This window comes from Saccopteryx leptura, chromosome 3 (assembly GCF_036850995.1).
Source record: "Saccopteryx leptura isolate mSacLep1 chromosome 3, mSacLep1_pri_phased_curated, whole genome shotgun sequence".
Lineage (NCBI taxonomy): Eukaryota > Metazoa > Chordata > Mammalia > Chiroptera > Emballonuridae > Saccopteryx > Saccopteryx leptura.
Window position 1 is genome coordinate 288,515,482 of NC_089505.1, and position 23,852 is coordinate 288,539,333.

Genomic DNA, 23,852 nt, shown 5'->3' on the forward strand with positions numbered 1-23,852 from the left:
AATATCAATCTGTTCCTGTATGTGCCCTGACCCGGGATCGAACCTGCAGTTTTTGTGTATCGGGATGATGCTCAAACCAACCAAGCTATCCCAGCTAGGGCTCATTCATTTTAACTCATTGTATGAACACTCCTCCAGGTATGTATTCATTTTTGAGTTTGTGACATTTACTGCTACACACAGTGCTTAAACATTCTCTTAAAAATTTTTTTTTTAATTTCTCGACTTAGAGAGAGAGAGAGAAACATCAATTTGCTGTTCTACTTATTTTTGCATTCACTGGTTGATTAGGTGCCCTGACTGGGAATAAATTGAACCTGCAACCATGGTGTATAGGGACAATGCTCTAACCAACTGAGCTAGCTGGCCAGGGCTGTAGCTTTCTCAAGTACACAGCAGTGGCTCCAAATTCAGAAGCTATATTGGCAGGAAGTGGAATTGCAGCTTCATGGCACATGCACATCTCCAATTATACCGGCCATGGTCTTGGAACAGCGAGCTAACTCACTAGGGCCTCCTGAGCCTGGTGGCTGACCAGAATGACCCATTCACCCACCCAACCTGTTAATGTTTTTTTACACAAACTGCTGTCCAGCCCAGCATTCCCTATTGTGTCTGTGGTATTCATTTTTATTGTGAATGTGGGACTTGACATTTCTCACTATTATGCTAATATGGACATCAGGACCATTTGTTTAACCAACAAACACAGCATCATTATACACATTCAGCAGGAAAGGAAGCACAATTTTACCATTTCAAAGGGTTCCTTTATTTTGTTTTTGATATTTATGATGTACTGCTGGCTAAATCTAGATTTATTTGACACCCAGTAATATTGTCTCTATTTCCTCCCTAAGAAAACTTAATATACTTAATGGTAAAGTCATTTTATATAACATAGTTTCCAGGCACATACTTAGCAGGAACCTGTACTGAATGCAGCCTGAACGTGTTACAAAATCCATCTTTATGCTCTGGAAGTTATCAGACCCACTGTGGGATACACAGGGTCTCCATGGTGACTGTGGATCTGCTCACAAGTTGGAAAGAAATTCCACATATGATGTACATGCTGATATCATGATGTTGGAGAAAACAATGTAATGACTCTTCCCAGCTTTCTCACAACAAAGATCTCTGGAGTCTCTCTCCTACCATCTTCTACATTGCTGCAGCTCCCGTTGTTTGCGGAGTTCCCAGCAGCAGTGGTATTTCTCTTTATATCCCACTGCACCCCATCCTCTCCAAAAGAAAAAGGTTTGGTTCTCTTGCTCCAAGGCCAAGAACCAATAGGTCAAGGCACAAAGTTTGCGCTGTGCTGTTGAGAGGGCACTGGGGCCAGAACTAACCAGTGCAGTATTTCACTGGGGTTGGGGGAGGGACTTCCTGGAGCACATTCTCATACTTGTGCACAGAAAAGGGGTGTGTTTGGGGAAAGGTGATTGCAATTAAAAAAGCAGGATCTGCTACCACGCAGATGTGTATGTTAAGGGCAACTTGATCTCTAAAGAAGGAGCACCAGAGCGCTGGGAGCAGACTAACAAATAATGGACAGGCTTTGCAAACTAAGTGCCATGCAAACATTTATGAATGCTTCTGGAAAAGTCATCATTTGTTCAGATGAATCTACTTCCCTTGGAATTCCTGAACCACTTCATTTTCTTTTCACATTAAAATTATCTTCCATCTTCAAAAAAATATAAACAGCTCAGTGGTTTTTTTCTTGCTCTGAGTAATGTCCTTTACCTTCAGGGGTCTGTTGGCTCCTTACTGACCCTCTGGAAAGCCAGCGTTTTGTGTGTGTGTGTGTGTGTGTGTGAGAGAGAGAGAGAGAGAGAGAGAGAGAGAGAGATAAAGAGACAGGAAGGGAGAGAGATCAGAAGCATCAACTTGTAGTTGTAGCACTTTAGTTGTTCATTGATTGCTTCTCATATGGGCCTTGTTCAGGGGTTCCAGCTGAGCCAGTGACCCCTTGCTCAAGTCAGCATCCATAGGCTTCAAGCCAGTGACCTCAGGCTCAACCTGGTGAGCCTTGCTCAAACCAGATGAGCCTGTGCTCAAGCTGGCGACCTTGGGGTTTTGAACCTAGGTCCTCCGTGTCCCAGTCCGACACTATCCACTGCGCCACCGCCTGGTCAGGCTCCAACATTTTCTTGATCTATAATTTGCAGCCGTGTTTAACTCATTCTGCAGCTGACTTTTTTTCTCCAAATTGTGCATTTGCAACTCATGAACCCCTAAACTTCCTTTTACTTTCCACTCTTAGGGTACATAGCCTCTACCACATCATCCAGGGCAAGGTCCTGACCTGGCAATGCCCCCACTCTAAGCATTACCATTTCTAAAACTCACAGTTCTTCACTCTTTGAACTTTCTACAGAGGAAACAGGCAACACTTAACCCACAATACACTTTGAGGGAGGGACATTTTCCCGCACTTACTCTCCCTGTCATTTAAAGGCACATTATATATTTAAAGGCAAAATAGCATAGTGGCAAGAATCAGACTTTAAGGCTGGCAGATTTAGGTTTAAATCCCACCTCCATCACTTCTTTGCTGTAAGACCTTGGGCAAGCTATTTAATCTCTTTGAGCTTCATTTCCTGACTTGTAAAATGGGATAATAATACATTCCTCATCATGTTACTACGAGAATTGAAGGAGGTAATGCACATAAAGCCTGCGCGTGGTAGGAGCCCGACAAATACTAGTGACTTATAGTACTATGATGACACAGCTAATAAATAAGCATAATTTGTAGGTAGCACCAATGGCTGGCTGTTATGTTATCGAATGCTCCAGAAGCAGCGAGAAATGTAAGCACCTTGAGGGAGCTTAAGAGCCTGGTTAGCAAACAGGACAAAGAAACATGTTCCTTTTTATAGAAACGACTTCAAAATAAAGTGAGAGCACAAGGCATCCAAGATAATAGTCCTCGATGATGATGGCAGCCTCAAGTTCAAAGGAAGAGCAGAGGAGGGGCAGGACACCTTAGGACGGGCAGGCCGAGAGCTAAGTGGTAGGTATGATGTGACACAGTGGGCTAGGACAGGAGGTGGGGGAGTTGGGGCACAGCTGCAGGACGAGAACAGACCTGCTCGGTTTTGGTGGAGGCAGGTTAGGATCAAACTGTGTGAAGCCTGATGAACCTGGATTCCATCCGGTTGGCAAAGTTGAGCAAACTGTGTCTGTGGAGGCGACGGTCACGAGGGGGCTCAGGGAGTGTGGGGTTTAGAAGGACTCTGGCCACACCCTATCCCTGGACACATCATCAGTAGTCACAGTAGGCTTCCAGGCAGAGGAAGACGTGAGAATCCCTTTGGAGCATTAGTTGTGGAACACAAGCTCAACTGCAGGGCTGAGATGATGGGCCTGAATCCCAGGGAGAGACAGAGGGACATGTGTGAAACCCATTTCTTGGAAGAAGCAAGGTTTGATGACAGAAGACGAGGTAATATAAATAATGGGGGAAGACTGGCCAGGTGGTGGCGCAGTGGATAGATCATCGGACTGAGATGCACAGAACTGAGGTTTGAAACCCCAAGGTCACTGGCTTGAGCGCAGGGTCACTGGCTTGAGCGTGGGATCATAGACATGACCCCATGGTTGCTGGCTTGGGCCCAAGGTCACTGGCTTAGGCAACGGGTCACTCACTCTGCTGTAGCCCCATCCTCCCCCCCCCCCCCATCAAGGCACATATGAGAAAGTAATCAATGAACAACTAAGGTGCTGCAACAAAGAATTAATGCTTCCTCATTTCCCTTCCTGTCTGTCTGTCCCTGTCACTGTCAAAAAAAAAAAAAAAAGAGGAAAGTTTTATGTTTGTGTGACTGAAAAAAATAGTATTGGGAGAGAAACAATCAAATTTAGGAGGAAAGCCTGACCAGGTGGTGGCGCAGTGGGTAGAGTGTTGGACTAGGATGCTGAGGACCCAGATTCGAGACCCCGAGGTCACCAGATTGAGCGCGGGCTCATCTGGTTCAAGCAAAAGTTCACCAGCTTGGACCCAAGGTCGCTGGCTCAAGCAAGGGGTTACTTGGTCTGCTGAAGGCCCATGGTCAAGGCACATATGAGAAAGCAATCAATGAATAACTAAGGTGTCGCAATGTGCAACGAAAAACTAATGATTGATGCTTCTCATCTCTCCGTTCCTGTCTGTCTATCCCTGTCTGTCCCTCACTGTGACTTTCTGTCTCTGTAAAAAAAATTTTTAAAAATTAGGAGGAAAGAAAATTATTAGGCATCTTAAGATAGAGCTGATTGGCCCTGGCCGGTTTGCTCAGTGGTAGAGTGTTGGCCAGGCGTACGGGAGTCCCGGGTTCGATTCCTGGCCAGGGCACACAGGAGAAGCACCCATCTGCTTCTCCACCCCTTCCCCTCTCCTTTCTCTCTGTCTCTCTCTTCCCCTCCCGCAGCCAAGGCTCCATTGGAGCAAAGTTTGCCTGGACACTGAGGATGGCTCTGTGGCCTCTGCCTCAGGTGCTAGAATGGCTCTGATTGGGGTAGAGCGACGCCCCAGATGGGCAGAGCATCACCCCCTGGTGGGCATGCCGGGTGGATCCTGGTCGGGCGCATGCGGGAGTCTGACTGCCTCCCCGTTTCCAACCTCAGAAAAATACAAAAAAAAAAAAAAAAAGATAGAGCTGATTGAGGGACATTCAAGTGGAGATGACAATCGCTAATTATAACTGACATCCACTGAGTACTTATTCTGTGCATGTTTAATTTTCACAACAGCCCTGTACAATAGATGCATTATTATATTCATTCTTCTGATGAGGAATCTGAGAGTTGATATTCATATCTATTAGGCTGAGAGGGACACCTCTCCCCATCCATTCAAGAGGGGGGTGAATAAGAAAAGATGATCAGAGGGGGCCTAGAGGAGACATAAGGGTGCTCAGTCCCTTGTTCCCAAACTTCTTAACAAAACAGGAAGTAATGTCAATATCCTGGAGGTTTGGGGGAAATCAGGAGTGTTGCTCTGAGCCCAGATGAGGTCTGGGAAAACCGTACAGGAGAGGCACTACAGAATCAATGAGAGGGCCGGAGTGTACATGCTGTTGTAATGGGCCAGTTCTATAAAACCTGGAGCAGAGGCAGAGAACGCAGGCTGGGTGCTGAGGGAGTAGGAACCACGGGGTCGGGGTGGTCAAAAAAGGGCTCCAGTGGAGGTCCAGCATAGCCAAAAAATGGGGATGGGTCCCAGGGCAGGCCCAGAGTTTGGCTGGGGCTTAGAGCAACACTTGCATTTTAAGTTAGCTAGAAGTGTAGTCTGGTCTCTGGTGTATGGAGGCAGGAGGCGCTGGTGGGAGAAGCCTGAACTCCGGAGCCTAGAGACCTGGATACAAGTTCTGGCTGTATCACTGCAGTCCAGCGCTCTTGGGCGAGTGAGCATTGGCTTGGGGGGATGGTGTGCCATTCCCAGGAGGGTTCCCTGGGAGAGAAATGGGGTTCTGGTGGATGTGTTGAGTTTGGAGGACATACACAGAGCTGTCTAGGCTGCAGCTATACATATAGGAGTCATCAGTCCAGATTAGGTAGAGAGGTAGGTAAAAGGAGAAGACAGATTGGGATAGGACACTGAGAGGCAGCCACATTGGGAGGATTAAGGAAGATAAAATTAGGAAGAAACTGGGAAAGAGGTAGGAGGAAGGCCAGGCTTGATGGGTTACAGAAGCCAAGCAAACCCTCCTAACAAGGCAAGAAACTCCGGCTCACTGGCTCCCAGAAGAGGCGAGCTGTTCTAGAGTTAAAGTGCAGGTCCTCTCAGGAAACCCAAGGACCCCTTCCCTACAGGAGAATAACCCAGGACAGCTCTGGGCCTCAGGGACAGTGAGCACAGTGCTCAGAAAGCCCTGATTGAAGCCCGCCTGCCCACACCCAACTGGCAGACCCTGGGTGCCAACCACACTACGAGCAGCCCAGCCGCACACCGAGAAGTGAGGAAGGTCTGAGCTCTGAGCTTCGTGCGAAGTCCCTGTTGCCCCTCCTCCCTTCAGCCTCATCAATAAAGAGCAGGCCCTGCTGCCATGCTGCAGGGAGCAGCTGGGTCATGCAGGGGTCACAAGAGCTCCTGTCCCCTTTCCCTCTGTCACAAATTCCAAAATACAAATAGGAGCTGGCTCTCTCGGGGCTGCTTATGCAGCAGCTCAGGCTGCTGGAGACAGAACTCCTGCCCAGCCGAGAAAGGCTAATTTCAGAGGCCCCACAGGGAAGGATGGCTCCTGGGATCCAGGAAGCTCACCCTGGGAGGGGCCGAGGCGGCAGGGGGGTCACCCCCACTGCGGAAACTTTTGGATGAATCTAGACCCACAGGCAATCCTCTGGAGGGCTGCAAACCCGCCCAAGGGCCCGCTCTCTTTCTCCCTCATTGCACGAAGCGCTCCAGTATGTGTCATTTGCATAGCACCTTACCTCTCTCATCTAATTTTCACAAACATCATGTATGACACATGTTTCATCATCTCATTTCAGAGATGAGTTGAGATTGGGACCTAGGTATTTTTACTCCAAATCCCATACTCTTCTATAATACTGAGAACAGATCAGATACTGCAAATAGTAACTAAGCACAAAACCTCACAGCCTGAGGGGATCCCACCCCAGCTCCGGGGTCTCCCAGAGGGTGTACTTAAAATAGAAAACTGATAAGGAAGTATATGCATCAGCCTTAGCATTCCTCATTTTGGAACTAGATACATGAATGCCAACTGATGGGAGAAATGTTAAACATGCATGGTTTTTACTGTGAGACTTAAAAGTACATTTCCATGCTTAAGACAGTCTCTTTAAACTGGAATAAATTGTGTTCATTCCCAGACATGGCAGACTTGAATGTCCCCGGACACTAAAGCTGCCTGTAGCAAAAAGTGACACTCTTCTCACAGAAGCCAGGGGGCCACTGTGGCAGTGAACTCCTGTGCTGAACTCACTTTCAGGAGAGAAACTCATATTTACTTATGGCCTACTATATGCAATGTTCTTAACATCTACAGTGTGTCCGTAAAATCATAGTGCACTCTTGACCGGTCACAGGAAAGCAACAAAAGACGATAGAAATGTGAAATCTGCACCAAATAAAAGGAAAACTCTCCCAGTTTCACATCTATTCAGTGCAGTTTGATGTGGGCTCACACACAGATTTTTTTAGGGCTCCTTAGGTAGCTATCCCGTATAGCCTCTACAGACTCGTCACTGACTGATGGCCTACCAGAACGGGGTTTCTCCACCAAACTGCCGGTTTCCTTCAACTGCTTATCCCACTGAGTAATGTTATTCCTATGTTGTGGCGCTTCGTTATAAACGCGCCAATATTCACGTTGCACTTTGGTGACGGATTCGAATTTAGCGAGCCACAGAACACACTGTACTTTCCTCTGTACCGTCCACATCTCGACTGGCATGGCCGTGGGCTGCTCCGCTGTATACATGGTGTTATGTCATCATCTGTCCATGCGCACATGCTCCCACATCATCCTACAGAAACTGGGAGGGTTTTCCTTTTATTTGGTGCAGATTTCACATTTCTATTGTCTTTTGTTGCTTTCCTGTGACCGGTCAAAAGTGCACCATGACTTTATGGACACACTGTATTATCTAATTTGAACCTCAAAATGACTAACTGGAAGCAAGGGCTTGGATATTTGCACACCCATGTTCATATCAGCATTATTCAAAATAGTCTAAAGATGGAAACAATCCAGGTGTCCCTCAATGGATAAACAAAATGTGTGTGTGTGTGTGTGTGTGTGTGTGTGAGTGTGTGTGTGTGTGTGTGTACAATGGAATATTATACAGCCTTTAAAAGGGAGGAAATCTTGGCCCTGGCCGGTTGGCTCAGTGGTGAGCATCGGCCTGGCGTGCAGGAGTCCTCGGTTCGATTCCCGGCCAGGGCACACAGGAGAAGTGCCCATCTGCTTCTCCACCCCTCCCCCTCTCCTTCCTCTCTGTCTCTCTCTTCCCCTCCCGCAGACAAAGCTCCATTGGAGCAAAGATGGCCCGGGCGCTGAGGATGGCTCTGTGGCCTCTGCCTCAGGCGCTAGAATGGCTCTGGATGCAACAGAGCGACACCCCAGAGGGGCAGAGCATCGCCCCTGGTGGGCATGCCGGGTGGATCCCGGTCGGGCGCATATGGGAGTCTGTCTGACTGACTCCCCGTTCCCAGCTTCGGAAAAATGCAAAAAATAAATAAATAAATTTTTTAAAAGGGGAGGAAATCTTGACACAGGCTATAGCATGGGTGAACCTTGAGGACATTAACCTAAATGAAATAAGCCAGTCACAAATGGACAAATACTATATAATTCTACTTACTTGAGATATCTACAGCTGTCAAATTCACAGAGACAGAAAATGGAGTGGCAATTGCCAGGAGGAGGAGGTGGGAGTGGGAAGTTAGTATTTAATAGGTAAGGCATTTCAGTTAGGGAAATGAATAAGTTTTGGAGTTAATTATTATGGTGACAACATTGTGAATGTACTTCATGTCAGTGAATTGTATACTTAAAATGATTAAAATAATAAATTTTATATATATTTGATTACAATAAAATTTTTATAAAAATATGATTCTGTGGGGTACTGCTTACTCTCCATTTTACAGGTAAGAAAACTGAGGCTGAGAGGAAATCAGACATCCAGACTGAGTACGGGTCCATCAGACTCTAGAGCCCCAGGTTCCCTTTTCACATGTTGCCCCGTCTGGAGGTCATAGCCCCTGCCTCACCGAGGGGCTCCTGGATCCAAGATTCCTCTGTCAAAGGAGGGAGAAACCCCCAACCTCGCTGTAGTTTAGAAACAGAGGGGTAGGTGTGGCTTGGGCTCAAATTACAGGGCTAAAACTGAGAATTGTGCCAATATCAAAAATTATGAAATGAGGAGCTCCAGGCGGCTCTCCAATCCAGAATGATTATGCTCACTGCCGAGCACCCAATTTAAATTCATTGTGTTTAATACAAAGCCACACAGTACAGAACCGGCTGCCTACCGACATGCAGTTACCATGGAGACTGGAGATGATCCTCAAAGGGAGTTATGTGGCAGAGAGAACGTGGCTGCCAGCTCCTGAGAAGCCTAGGGGCCCAGGGAACCATTCTAATAGAGGTGCACAGAAGGGCCCTTTGTCACCCTCCTCCTTAGCAACGCCCCCGTGAGACCCTAAGTGGGAAAGTTTACAGGCAAGCAGGCCACGATCACCTCCATGAAAAGTCCAGGCTGCCCACAGATGCCAGAGGGGAAGGATTTATCAACGATCCAGGAGTCAACCACACGTAACCCCGTTTGCTTTTCTTCCCTCTGAGAGTCCTCATTTTGGTCCCAAAGCTAAGCGACAACGGGTGCCATCAAATAGCTGAGGGAGGCTGCCCTGAGTCCTCCCTGGATCCTGGCCTGGAGGAATGGGGGCTGGAGTCGAAGTGGGTCAAGCAGACCTGTCCCTGCACTTATTAGCTTGGCAAGTTATTTCACTTCCTTGACACTCAGCTTCCCGACCACTTGGAAAGGAAGGAAAATAAGACCTGCCCGAGGGGGGCTTTAAAGATCCGAGTAAGTGTACAGTGGAGAAAGAAGTGCTCTGACAAGTTGGCCTGCGGTCCAGGCCGGGAGCTCATCACCCCTTTAATAGGGGCAGGAGATGGAAGCTCAAGAGCAGGTCCCTTGGACAGCCATGCACAGCCAGGTGCCACCTGGAGGTCTGGGACCCTGGAACCTCTCAGGAGCTCAACAAGCTCTGTTCTCCACACAGCAGGAAAACACCCTCTTCAAAGGGCCACTAAGTCTAGGGCTTAGAGATTCAAAGTCAGAGTGCTCTCCCAAACACGAGTCCTAGAGTGTCATAAGCCTGGCACAGTGAGGGTCAGGCCACCACACCAGAAAAGAGAGGCTACAGCTTAGGCCTGCTGCTAACAAAGGATACAAGAAGAACGGGAACCGGACAGAAGGCAAAGAAGAGGGTGGAAACAGCCCAGTGGTTAGAACTTCACTCCACGAAAGTTTTATCTTAATCTAGCCTGCTCAGAACTCCCCGGTCCACCCCTATTCTCCACTGACTCTAAGTGGAAGGCAAGGAGGGAGCAGAGTGAACTCGTCCCATGACGCTAGCACAATTTACCATCCACTCAGATATGGATCATGTGAAGACAACACATCTACATCAACATGCAGCCCAGCGTCAGAGAGGACCACATCTTCATGGACCTCATCTGAAGCCCGACACCTAAGAAGATTCCTTTTTTTATCAAGTTCCTGGTTAATACACTCAGTTTACAGTTCTCTTAAGTTTTTGGTTTATAGCTTGCACTAGAAAATTGCTTGCACAGAATAGCCAAAACAAATTTGAAAAAGAAGAACAAAGTTGCAGAACTTATACTACAATACTTGCTTGCAAGTCTTATTGTAAAGCTGAGATAATCAAGACAGTGGGTATTGGTGTAAAGACAGACAAATAGATCAAAAGAACAGAGAAGGGGAGTCCAGTAATAGACCCACATGTATACGGTCAACTAATTTTTGACAAGGGATAATCTTTTCAACAAATGGTGCTGGAACAATTGGAAAACTTTTTACAAAAAAACCTGAACCTTACCATATGCAACATACAAAGACTAGTTTAAAATGGATCATAGACTTAAATGTAAGCACTAAGATTATAAAACTTCTAATAGGAAAAATTTTAGTGACCTTGGATTTCCCCAAAATTTTTTGATTACAGCACAAAAAAATGAACTATAAAAACAAATAAATTAAATTTGAAAATTAAAAACTTTTCCTCTTTAAAAGACACTGTTAAGCCTGACCAGGCAGGGGTACAGTGGATAAAGCAGGGGTCGGAAAACTTTTTGGCTGAGAGAGCCATAAACGCTACATATTTTAAAATGTAATTCCGTGAGAGCCATACAATGACCTGTGTACGTTACACATTATCCAATAAAAATTTGTTGTTGTCCCGGAGGACAGCTGTGATTGGCTCCAGCCACCCGCAACCATGAATGTGAGCGGTAGGAAATGAATGGATTGTAATACATGAGAATGTTTTATATTTTTAACGTTATTATTTTTTTTTATTAAAGATTTGTCTGCAAGCCAGACGCAGCCATCAAAAGAGCCACACCTGGCTTGCAAGCCATAGGTTCCTGACCCGTGGGATGCTGAGGACCCAGGTTTGAACCTTGAGGTCGCCGGCTTGAGTGTAGTCTGTCTCATCCAGGTTGAGTGCGGGTTCGCCAGCTTGAGCACAGGGTTGCTGGCTTGAGCATGGGATCATAGACATGACCCTATGGTCGCTGGCTTGAGCCCAAAGGTTGCTGGCTTGAAACTCAAGGTCACTGGCTTGAGCAAGGGGTCACTGGGTTGGCTGGAGCCCCTGGTCAAGGCACATATGAGAAAGCAATCAATGAACAACTAGGGGGTCACAACAAAGAACTGATGCTTCTCATCTCTCCCTTTCTGCTTGTCCCTTTCTTTCTCTCTCTCTCAAAATAAAATAAAATAATTGACACTGTTAAGAAAACAAAGAGGTAAGTCATGGACCAGGAGAAAATACTTGCAAAACATATGCCCAACAAATGACTTATAACTAGAATAAATAACTCTGACAATCCAATAAAAACAAGACTAACAAGTCATTTAAAACATCAGCAAAGAAAAAAATATTTTAAATGTGAACACTTCACCACAGATACATAGAAGGCACATATAAAGACATTCAACATTAGCCACCAGGGAAATGTAGACTAAAACCACAAGACAGCACTACACATACCTGTTAGCATGGCTAAAATGAAAAAGACTGATCATAGTAAGTGATGACAACGATATGGAGCCTGGAAGGAATATAAAATGTTACAGTCACTTTGGAAACCAGTTTGGCAATGTCCTAAAAAGCTAAACATACATACCCCTACCCTACCATATGCCCTAGCATTCCACATCTAGGTAATTATGCAAGGGAGAAGCAAGCCTAAGTACACACAAACTTGTACACAGATGCTCAGAGCAGCTTCATCTGTTATAGCCACAAACTTAACACTGAGTGAAAGAGAAAGAGACCAGACCAAACAAGGGATACATACTGTATTATTACTTCATTTACATGAAAATGCAAGAAATTCCAAACTAATCTAGTGACAGAAAACAGACCAGTGGTTACCTGGGAAGGAAAGGATTACACGGGACACAAACTTTTGGGGGTGATGGATATGCTTATTATATTACTGGTGATGGCTTCCCAGTGTGTACATGTCAAAACATATCAAACTATACACTAAACATGAGCAGCTTATTGTATATCAATTATATCATACGTTGCTGGGGAAAAAAAAAGTAACAGATTTTTTTTAAAAAAAGGTGGCTTCCTAGGTTACTTAATCATGACCTTCTTTATTCTACACATACTCTTCCCAAGAATAGAATTCCCCAACATATATCAAGTTAAATTTTATTTTATTTTTTATTTTATTTTATTTTTATTTTTTTAAAGAGATTTTTTTTTAAAGATTTTATTTATTCATTTTAGAGAGAGGAGACAGAGAGAGAGAGAGAAAGGAGGGAGGAGCAGAAAGCGTCAACTCCTATATGTGCCTTGAGCAGGGAAGCCCGGGGTTTCGAACCAGTGACCTCAGTGTTCCAGGTCAAGGCTTTTACCCACTGCGCCACCACAGGTCAGGCAAATTTTATTTTTAAATATTAACTAGAAATATTGTAGAGAGATTAAATCTAAACAGGAGCCTGACCAGGCGGTGGCGCAGTGGATAAAGCGTCAGACTGGGATGCGGAAGGACCCAGGTTCGAGACCCCAGGATACCCAGCTTGAGCATGGGCTCATCTGGTTTGAGCAAAAAAGCTCACTAGCATGGAACCAAGGTCACTGGCTCGAGCAGGGGGTTACTCAGTCTGCTGAAGGCCCGCGGTCATGGCACATATGAGAAAGCAATCAATGAACAACTAAGGTGTTGCAACAAAAAAAAAAACTGACGATTGATGCTTCTCATCTCTCTCCGTTCCTGTCTGTCTGTCCCTATCTATCCCTCTCTCTGACTCACTCTCTGTCCCTGTAAAAAAAAAAAAATTAAAAAAAAAAAATTAAAAAATTAAACAGGGCCCTGGCCGGCTGGCTCAGCGGTAGAGCGTCGGCCTAGCGTGCGGAGGACCCGGGTTCGATTCCCGGCCAGGGCACATGGGAGAAGCGCCCATTTGCTTCTCCACCCCTCCGCCGCGCTTTCCTCTCTGTCTCTCTCTTCCCCTCCCGCAGCCGAGGCTCCATTGGAGCAAAGATGGCCCGGGCGCTGGGGATGGCTCTGTGGCCTCTGCCTCAGGCGCTAGAGTGGCTCTGGTCGACCCCCAGGATGGGCAGAGCATCGCCCCCTGGTGGGCAGAGCGTCGCCCCTGGTGGGCGTGCCGGGTGGATCCCGGTCGGGCGCATGCAGGAGTCTGTCTGACTGTCTCTCCCTGTTTCCAGCTTCAGAAAAATGGAAAAAAAAAATAATAATAATAATAAAATAAATAAATAAATAAATAATTAAACAGGAGAGTTATTTATGGATTAGAGGTTGGATTCATTAATCTCTAATGGTACTTCCAGCTCTAAGTCTGTGTATAAGTGAGTGTGCAAATGTGTAAGTGTAAGTGTGCAAATGTGGGTGTGTAGCATGAGACATAAATACTGGTTAATGAGAACGTTCTCACTATTGTTGGCCTATAGTTTTATCTTCATATAATCTCTAATTAAGGATTCTATAGCTCCTAATTTTTAATTAACAACAAAAAGAATCAGAAGGAGGAAAAAGCATGATTGGTTACAGTGACAACCAAGGGAACAGGGAGGCAGGAAATACCCGGGGGCAAAGATACATTTCCACCTGTTAATGAACCATTTTAAACCCCTATGTTCAGCACAGGAATAAGACAAACCTCAGTATGGTCTGAGAGAAGAGATATTTCCAATTGAGACTTTTGAAGCTTTCCATAAGGCCGTAGTCAAATATTTCTTGAGATGTTTTTAAAATGCAAGCTTTAAGAAAATTTAAAAAAAAAGGAAAAAATATATCAAAATATATCAGTCATGTACTCTACGCATCAATGAAGTATACGGTAAGTGTTTTCGTTCTTCTTTTCTTTTTTTTAAACCTCAAATGATGGGAGTATAAAAGCAGAACTTCTTGTATGAAGTATAAAAGGTTTCCAAGACGCTTGGGCTCTATCACAGAGGGTGCGTTCATTTCTATTTTTGAATCAAAGGTTTTAAAGATTATTTAAATAATCCCTCTGTAGATAAATTCTTTGCAAATAATCCCTCTGTAGATAAATTCTTTGCAAATACTCTTTATTATAAGAATTGAAGAGCTGCTTGGACACTATGGGAGATTTTTTCCAATACTAGATGTGAGAATTTATAAGAAACGATAGATCTCTCTTCCATTTGTTCTAAGAAGGGTCAACCTGGCCTACTTTTTGGCCTGCCAATTAATGTGGATGTAGAATGAAAGTTGGCAGCAAGGTCCTGTTAAGCAAGGTAACTGACTTGAAGCAGGGCATCTTTAAATAGCTCCTGATTCCTGCAGAGCTTATGACTGGCTAGTTCTGCTTTTAGGAGACTGAGAGAAAACTAACTAGAATTCACCATCATTACTATTAAACTTCAGTTGAAAGCTAAAACAACCTTAAGAGTTAAAATGGAATCCAACTTTTAGTTCCTATTTGATGCTTAACAGTATAATACATATACTCATGAAGAAAATGTACAAGTGGATTGAAGTTGGTCTTCGATCAGAAATAATCTATTTTTTTACTAAACACTCACATTTGTGCTTAGTAAGCACCTGAGACTATTTTAAGTTCCTTAAAAATTATTGCTCAAATTCATACAGTACTATTATAATCTCTATTTTTTGGAGAAGAACATTAGGGCAGTGGTCCCCAACCTTTTTTGGACCATGGACCAGTTTAATGTCAGAAAATATTTTCACGGACCGGCCTTTAGGGTGGGATGGATAAATGTATTACGTGACCGAGACAAGCGTCAAGAGTGAGTCTTAGACGATGTAACAGAGAGAATCTGGTCATTTTAAAAAAATAAAACATCGTTCAGACTTAAATATAAATAAAATGGAAATAATGTAAGTTATTTATTCTTTCTCTGCAGACCGGTACCAAATGGCCCACGGACCAGTACCGGTCCGCGGCCCGGGGTTTGGGGACCACTGCATTAGGGGACATAGAGATGGACTTATCCAAATCACATAGCTAGTAAATATAGAGCTGAAATTCAAACTCCGGCTGCCTCCTTTAGTCTATGTTCATAAATACCATGCTATGCCGCCTGGCCTGTGGTGGCGCAGTGGATAAACCTTTGGCCTGGAATGCCAAGGTTGCCGGTTTGAAACCCTGGGCTTCCCTGGTCAAGGCACATACAGCAAGCAAGCAATGAACAACTAACATGAAGCAATTATGAGTTGTTACTTCCCATTCCATGCTCCCATTTCTCTCCTGTCTCTGTAATATCAATAAAATATTTTTTAAAAAATATCATGCTATACTGATGTCCGTTTATTTCTTGAATGTTTACTTTATGTTTAGATCTATGTGAATTCTATGGTGAGGTGACTCATGAGTTAATTACTAATTGTAGTTTTTGCCCCTCAAAGAGCCTTTTTTTTTTTTTTTTTTTTTTTTTAAGAGAAAGAGGTAGGGAGAGAGAGAGAGGCAGGAACATCGAGCTGCTCCTGTATGTGCCCTGACTGGGGAATCGAACCAGCTACCTGCGCACTCCAGAGGACACTCCAACCAATGGAGCTGTCCAGCCAGGGCTTAACTTTCACTGATGTTTAGAGAGATAGAGAGAGGAAGGGGGAGCAAGGGGAGGGGGAATGGAAGCATTCATTTGTTGTTCCACTCAGTTGTGCATTTCAGAGTCTTCAATCTAGCTGAGAGATAAACTTAGTACAGAAAACAATTTGAAAGCCCCAGGATGACGAAGTATTTCAGCTGGTGAGGATTCTGGACTTGAATGATCAGAAGGAGGAATGTGGCAGGAGCGGGGTAGGCCCTGAAGGATGGGTTCTGTGGGTGGGTGGGGAGGGATGGTGGGGGGACATGGATGTTCACAGGGAGGTGTGGAGAAAGCCATCTTCCAGATGGATGGGCACAGGCTGGGGAGCAGCTGGGAATGAGGAATAGATGGGAATACAAGGTCAGACGGAGAGCTGAAGATCCAGAAATCCAAACCTGATGTCTAAGTCAATGGGGAGCCACGCAGGTTCTCAAGCAGGGACATGACATGAGGCACAGAAAACTGTGAAGTAAAGGATGGCCAAGGTGGCTTTTGATGAAAAAAACTGTAAATGTGGAATCTTAAAAAGGTTTATAGAGTTTAAGCAAAATTGATGACATGGAGATGTACCAGCACAAAGTCTACAGGATGGCCATGTTTTTGTATGATATGTGACTACCATAGAGTAGGCAGATGACTCCCGGCAACCTACACGCTGTACAATTTCCCCCTATTCAGAGTGGGAGGGACCCTGTGAATAGATGGGATGCCATACCCATAATTAGGTTATGTTATATGACACAGTTGACTTATAGAAAAGATTATCTCAGTGGGCCTGAGCTAATCAGGTGAGCTCTTAAAGGAACACGTTCTTCCTGGTAGAAGAGATTCTAGAGGGATCTGAAGTGTGAGAGGGATTTAAAGTGAGAGTCTGTGTTGCTAGCTTTGAAGATGCAGGGGCCACTGACAGCCTCTGGGAGTGGAGATCGGCCCCTAGCTGATCACCAGCAAGGAATCGGGCCCTTGAGTCTTTGAACTGCAAGAAACTGAATTTGGCTATGATCACAAGAAATTAGCAGAAGACCCTGAACTCTGGATGAGAACACAGCCCAGTTGACACCTTGATTGTATCCTTGTGCAGAGAACCTAGTCACACTGCAACCAGACTTTGGACCTACAGAATTGAACGCATAAATGGGTATTGCTTTAAATTGCTAAATTCATGGTTATTTGTTACAAAATAGTAGAAAATTAATACAACCCCTGTGAGGGCGTGAGCTGTGACCAGAAGAGGTAGGAGAAGGGATGTCCTCCAGGTGGCTGGGGAGGGAGGGCACATCACGAAGCACTCATGAAGTTCTAGTGCGACTGTGGATGAGTCAGAGAAGACCAAGGGAAGAGGAACCCAGCTCTGCTGATCCAACCAGCACAGCCAGGCCAGAGGGCAGCAGCTCAGCAGGAAGAACGGGCACAGTGTGGCGGCAGCAGGCACAGGCACACAGGCAGCACAAGCACTAGATGGACAGCTTTGTTGACTTCGTCACAAAGTCAAAGTGGATGGATTGAGTCACCTACGAGACTGGAAGAGAGAGAGCCAAAGCCAGGCTTGGGTGGAAGCAGGTAGTCACGGCCTGAGGACCAACATTTATCACACCCGTACTGTGTGTTGGGGACTGTGTGAAGTGTTGCTCATGCATCACCTCATTAATCCTCACCACAATCATTTGTAAATGGTAAAGCTGTCAGCTCTAAGGCACTGACATCAATGTTACTCCTCCAGGGACAAGTGGTGTTTTATAAAGCGCTGTCTCAGGGAGGCAGAGAGCTCACTCCACTGTCTGCCAGGTGCAAGTCAGCTCTGTGCCACTTTCCTCTGGTCCAGGCAAGTTCAGAGTCACAGCGTCAAGGAAACTGTGTGAAACCCATCAGGAAGTCACAGACTGTTCGAAAGGGGTGACTGTCCAGCTCTGGGGTTTCAGGAGCCCCTGAGCAATGTGGTAAAAAGGGCCTCAGACTGAGGAACTTGCATTCTGGTCCAACTACCTCTGGGATTTGGGGCAACTCATTCATCCTCTTGTTAATGGGAGGGTGGGGCTAGATTCTAAGGACCCTTCCAGCTTTTTACAGACCTACGTGAACTTGGGAACATCAATTAATAAGCAAGATCATACAGGAAATGTTATTGCGAACTTTATAAAAGACCAAAAAGACATTTTAGTCAGAATTAAGCAGAAATAAACAAAATACTGGAGTCAAGCTATAAGAAAGGAAATGAGAAGCATCTAATGTTTTCATTCCAAGAAAGCAACTTTCAAAGGCAAATAGCTCACAGCCTGCCCAATGGATAAATGGGAGCCTTGGTAAGAATGTTGGCAGGTGGGGCACCCAAGGAAATTCATTTGTGTTGCAGTCTGTTGTAACTCAGGAATCAGCCAGGTAGGGTCCAGTCCTCTGCAGTAGGAGGAGAAGGAGTCTCAGGACCTTCCACAGGGGCTGGGATGTGACAGGCCATCCTAGCTTACTTACGCCACTGGACATTCCCTGGGCAGATCCTATGCTGGCTAATGCAACCTTCTGGTTAGAATTTAGCTTCCATTGTGGGTTGACTGCAAGAATAGATGTCCTGCTGCTACTGATTTTGAGTTAGTAGGAGGCTGTCTCTGTGACCAGATGGCTCTGGCACAGACAAAAGGGAGTCTCTGGGCCTGCAAGGAAGAGGGAGAGACCCAGCCGGACTTCCGTTTGATGACACCTCTACCATGGCCAACTTCTCTCACTGATCGTTTCTATGGGGTATAGACAGGAGGGCAGAACACAGGGCTAGGGAAACTTAGCAAATACAGGGTGGGGTTTGGGATTCCGAAGATGGGACCCTGGAAGGTAAAAAGGAGACAAGCAAACAAACAAGACTGGCAAGGGCAAGGCAGCCCCAAGCTTTCAAAAGGGATTCAGATGTCAGCACTGGCACGTAGGCGAGGGTCAGTTGGGCGACAGAAGTAATAGCCAGGACAATGTGCCATTTAGAATAGTTGGGAGAGTTCCTTAATAATGTGCTTGCCAGTGTTAGAATCACCAGAGATGCTTTAAAAATACTGATGGGGGCCTGACCAGGCAGTGGCGCAGTGGATAGAGCATCGAACTGGGATGCGGAGGACCCAGGTTCAAGACCCGAGGTTGCCAGCTTGAGCACAGCCTCATCTGGTTTGAGCAAAGCTTGGAACCAAGGTCGCTGGCTCGAGCAAGGGGTTACTCGGTCTGCTGAGGGCCCATGGTCAAGGCACATATGAAAAAGCATTCAATGAGCGACTAAGGTGTTGCAACGAAAAAATGATTGATGCTTCTCATCTCTCTCTGTTCCTGTCTCTCTGTCCCTATCTATCCCTCTCAATGTCTCTGTAAAAAAAATAATAATAAAGTAAAATAAAATAAAATAAAAAAATACTGATGGGGGAGAGGCAGACCTAGAAACATTGATTTCATTGGTCTGGAGTGGGGTGTGGACACTACTATCATTTAATTTTATTTATTTATTTACTTTTAAATATTTTTTCTTATTGATTGATTTCAGTGAGAGAGGAAGGGAGGGAGAGAGAGAGACACACACAGGAACATCAAACTGTTCCTGTATGTGCCCTAACCGGGGACCAAACCAGCAACCTCTATGCTTCAGGACGATGCTCTAACCAACTAAGCTATCCAGCCAGGGCTAGTATCATTTAAATTTTAAATCCCCCAAATTGTTCTAAATGTAATTTGCTGCCAAGGCTTGAAAACCATTGGCCTCGACAGTGGTTATTAACATGTTTTTGGAGGAGCAGGAGGCAGAAGAGGCATTTAGGAAGCTTGTTTCCATTGTCCAGGCCTGCCCCCTCCAGCAGCGTCTCAGTGAAGGGGTTGTGCTGTAGTCTAAAAAGCCTGATTCCGATATTCCCACCTGGCCACTGAGAGCCATTGGTGGGTGCACTAACATTCTTTATTATGCAATATTAGATATATACCAAACAATAAATATAACTTACAAGTTAAGCAGAATAATAAAAGACCCACTAAAAAAAAAAAAAAAGACCCACCGACCCACCTGGAATTCTAGAACTTCACTAATGTCCGGTTGGCAGTACCAGTTCTCTCTCCTCCCCCATCTCCTCACCTCCCCACAGAAGAGAACCTCCGACTTCAGTGCAGTCTGCAATATTAATAAGTAGTCCTGGCACCTCTGGAAACCCAGGTACTGGGCCTCCGGGAGGGCGGGGTCTAAAGGTTGGAAGGGTGTGGGTTGAGGCAAGGAGGATCAAGTGACCAGCTGTGAGCATCAGACTAGGAGCCAGTGGAGCCAGGCAGAGCCTGCCCCAGCTCCAACAGAGGCAAAGCAGGCGGAGTAAGTGTTAAAGCAGTGCTAGAGAAATCCCTTTAGACCCGGTACAATAGAGACCCAGATGCTCTTGGACGGGCCAGGCTTTCCACAGTCCTGTTTTCCAAAGCCATGGCTGCTGCTGCCAAACCGACAAGCCTGCGAGAGCGTAGGGGGTGCGGAGTTAAAGGCTCCACGGATCTGTCAGACAAGAACAAAAAGACACAACTTGATCTCTTTTTCTCTAGGCTAATCACTTGGGTGAGCTTTTCCTTGGAATTATTACTCCATTATAAACCCAGGTGCTTCAGGTGAATCCACTGCTACCTTTCTTAGAAGGTACTAAGTAGGTCAGAGACAATCTATCAGGGTGCAGACTCTGTGAGAGCCACGACCGTGTGAATAATTAAACCCACACGTCCCGGGGAGCAGCTTTGCAACCGGGGAGCATTTTCTGTCCCCAGGAGACTGTCAGGAACTAGAGGAAAGAGGAAGCCAAACTATCCAGCAGTAGGAGCACAAATGTGGAGGGGAAATCCTGGAAGGGAGGGGCAGGAAGCCAGTTCTTAGGGGGATGGGAGGCCACAGGCAAGACTCTGGGAAGGGTCTACTGAAGGGGTCCAGGGACGACTGGGTCATGGCTACATTATGAAACAGAGCTCGCCTGACCTGTGGTGGCGCAGTGGATCAAACGTCGACCTAGAATGCTGAGGTCGCCGGTTCAAAACCCTGGGCTTGCCTGGTCATGGCACATATGGGAGTTGATGCTTCCTGCTCCTCCCCCTTTCTCTCTCTCTCTCTCTCTCTCTCTCTCCTCTAAAATGAATAAATAAATAAAAATAATTAAAAAAAAGAAAGAAACAGAGCTCAATTTGATCCGGGGCACAAGAACAAGGTGCGATCTTGCCCAGGGGATGGATATAACCAAAGGGTCTGTTTAGGGAAGAGCAGCAGGCACAGCAGCTTGGGGACTCTGGGCCCTTAATTCCCCACAACTACATCCTAACACGGGTGGGGTGTGTCGGAGTAGCCTGGGTCTGCGGGAACAGGGAGGGCTGGGCCTTTCATCACACGGGCTTTTATGTGTTTTCCAGAGGCAGCTGCTCCTGTGGATGAGAGGCCTGGAAAAGATCAAGAGTTCCCCACCACCTTGCACAGAGATGCATGTGCAGAGGTCTTCAGTGGCTATAAAGAGCTAAAGGCTCTCAGGGGAAAAGCTGTCACTCCTGACTAATGAGGCCCAGGCAGATGACAGTGTGCAAAATAAGACAAAGGCCAGCTTGCCTTCCGAGACTGGTAGACAGAATAGTGACAGTGTGGCATCTGGCCCTGGACTAAGGTCTCCCAAGTGGGGAAAGTTACCAGAAAGCTACAAGTTTTGGTGCAAGGTTTGAGCGTACTACAGAAGGGACCCCAACAGGGACCAGTGTGTGGGTATCAACATTATGTTGATGGTAAATACTAGGACCTCTCTTACATGACTGCTGGGAGTATACATTGTTACAATCAGTTTGGAAAATGATTTAGGAGTATTTCCTAAAGCAGAACATATGTACCCTATGGCCCAGCAATTCCACTCCTAGGAATATGCCCGACAGAAATGGGTGCATACACATCTGCCAAAAGACATATATGAGCCCTGGCCGGTTGGCTCAGCGGTAGAGCGTCGGCCTGGCGTGCAGAGGTCCCGGGTTTGATTCCCGGCCAGGGCACACAGGAGAAGCACCCATCTGCTTCTCCACCCCTCCCCCTCTCCTTCCTCTCTGTCTCTCTCTTCCCCTCCCACAGCCAAGGCTCCATTGGAGCAAAGATGACCCGGGCGCTGGGGATGGCTCCTTGGCCTCTGCCCCAGGCACTAGAGTGGCTCTGGTTGCGACAGAGCGACGCCCCGGAGGGGCAGAGCATCGCCCCCTGGTGGGCAGAGCGTCGCCCCCTGGTGGGCGTGCCAGGTGGATCCCGGTCGGGTGCATGCGGGAGTCTGTCTGACTGTCTCTCCCCGTTTCCAGCTTCAGAGAAATACAAAAAAAAAAAAAAGACATATATGAGAACACTCACAGCACCAGTGTTTGTCATAGCTTCAAACTAGCAACTACCCAAATGCCCACTGAGAGCAGAATGAGTAATGGCTATATGTGGTATAAAATACAGTGGAATACTATAAAGCAAAGAAAGTAAATGATACATAACAGCTTAGGTGAATTTCACAAACATACTGTTGAGCAAAGGAAGCCAACACAAAGGTATACACTGCCTGATTTCATTTACTTTGTCAAAACCAACTTATGATGAATATATTAAAAATCATTGATTTCTACTATTTAAATAGTGAATTATATTGTATGTGAAATATATTTCAACTTAGCTATCATTAGAAAAAAAAAACAACTTATGGTATTAGCAGTCGGGATAGTGGTTATCTTTGGTGAGGATTTCTGACCAGGATGGGGCACATGGAGGGGCTGGCACTGTTTGGTTGTCTCAGTCTGGGTGCTGTTCACCAGGGTGTGCTCAGCTGTGATAATTCTGTACACTTAATATTTGTGCACTTCTTGGCATGTATGCTGTACTTCAAGAAAAATAACAACAATAACCACAAACAACACAGGCCTAGCCTGGCCCAAGTGCATGGGATGGTGAACTGGACAGGCTTACTCACTTCAGAAAGGGTCTGATGCCAACAGGACCTGCAAGTTTATGAGGATGGGGCTCCCATTCCCTCAGCAAAGCATCACCTGTCTTCCCTGGGCTCAGCTAGAGTGGGCAGGGGCGGCCTCAGATGCAAGGTATTAAGCTTGGGAGCATCCTGGCCTCAGCACAGCCTCCCAGGGGTTGGTCTGTTGCTCCTGGAATAGGAAGGGGGCATAGCTTCTGGGAAACTTTAATGGCCATCTACCTGTGGTGGGCTGGCCCATACAGCTGTGGTTCCAAGACCAGCAGCCCCATCTGGGCTCTTCAGGGGTAGGTTTAGGGAGCCTTGTCAGTGGCTGCCTGGCAGCAGGAACACCTGCGCCCCCAGGAAGATGGATCCCAGGGGGAAAGGGCTCCCTGAGAGCTCCAGGCAGAACAGGCCCATGGAGTATTTGAGGCTATGGGCTAAAATAGGACAGAGGACTGCAGTTACAAGAGCTGGTGGATCCTTCTTGCCCAGGAAGTATTACAGGCCAAGTCCTCTGTAAATCAGACAGGACAAGATGCTGCTGCCAAGGTCAGGGGCTCATCGCCTTTGAAATTTTGATTCAATTCTGTATTTTAAAAATCTTCGCCTGACCTGTGGTGGCGCAGTGGATAAAGCGTTGGCCTGGAAATGCTGAGGTCGCCAGTTCGAAACCCTGAGCTTGCCTGGTCAAGTCACATATGGGAGTTGATGTTTCCAGCTCCTCCTCCCCTTCTCTCTCTCTGTCTCTCCTCTCTCTCTCTCCCTCTCCTCTCTAAAATGAATTAAAAAAAAAAAAAAATTAAAAAAAAAAAAAGAAAAAAAAAATCTTCATAGGTGACTCTGATATGTAGCTGGGTATGGAGGCCCACACGGGTAAGCATCATTCACTCATTCATTCAACAAACCCTTCCTGGGTACCTACTGTAGTTTCAGGTCATTGCCAGGCTCTGGGAAAGCAGAATATGCCCTTTAAGAAGCCCATCATCTGGTGTCCAAAGACAGGCTGGAATATGACAGATAATTACAATGTGGAGAGGTGACAGCAAAGGCAGAGGTTCTGGAGCACAGTGGAAAGGCAA

At 46.0% G+C, this 23,852-nt stretch overlaps 1 protein-coding gene across 2 annotated transcripts in view; it reads right to left on the bottom strand.

Moving 5' to 3' along the window:
- Positions 1 to 23,852, bottom strand: part of DPYSL5 (dihydropyrimidinase like 5) — a 93,992-nt gene that overhangs the window by 32,232 nt on the left and 37,908 nt on the right. The window lies entirely within an intron of this gene.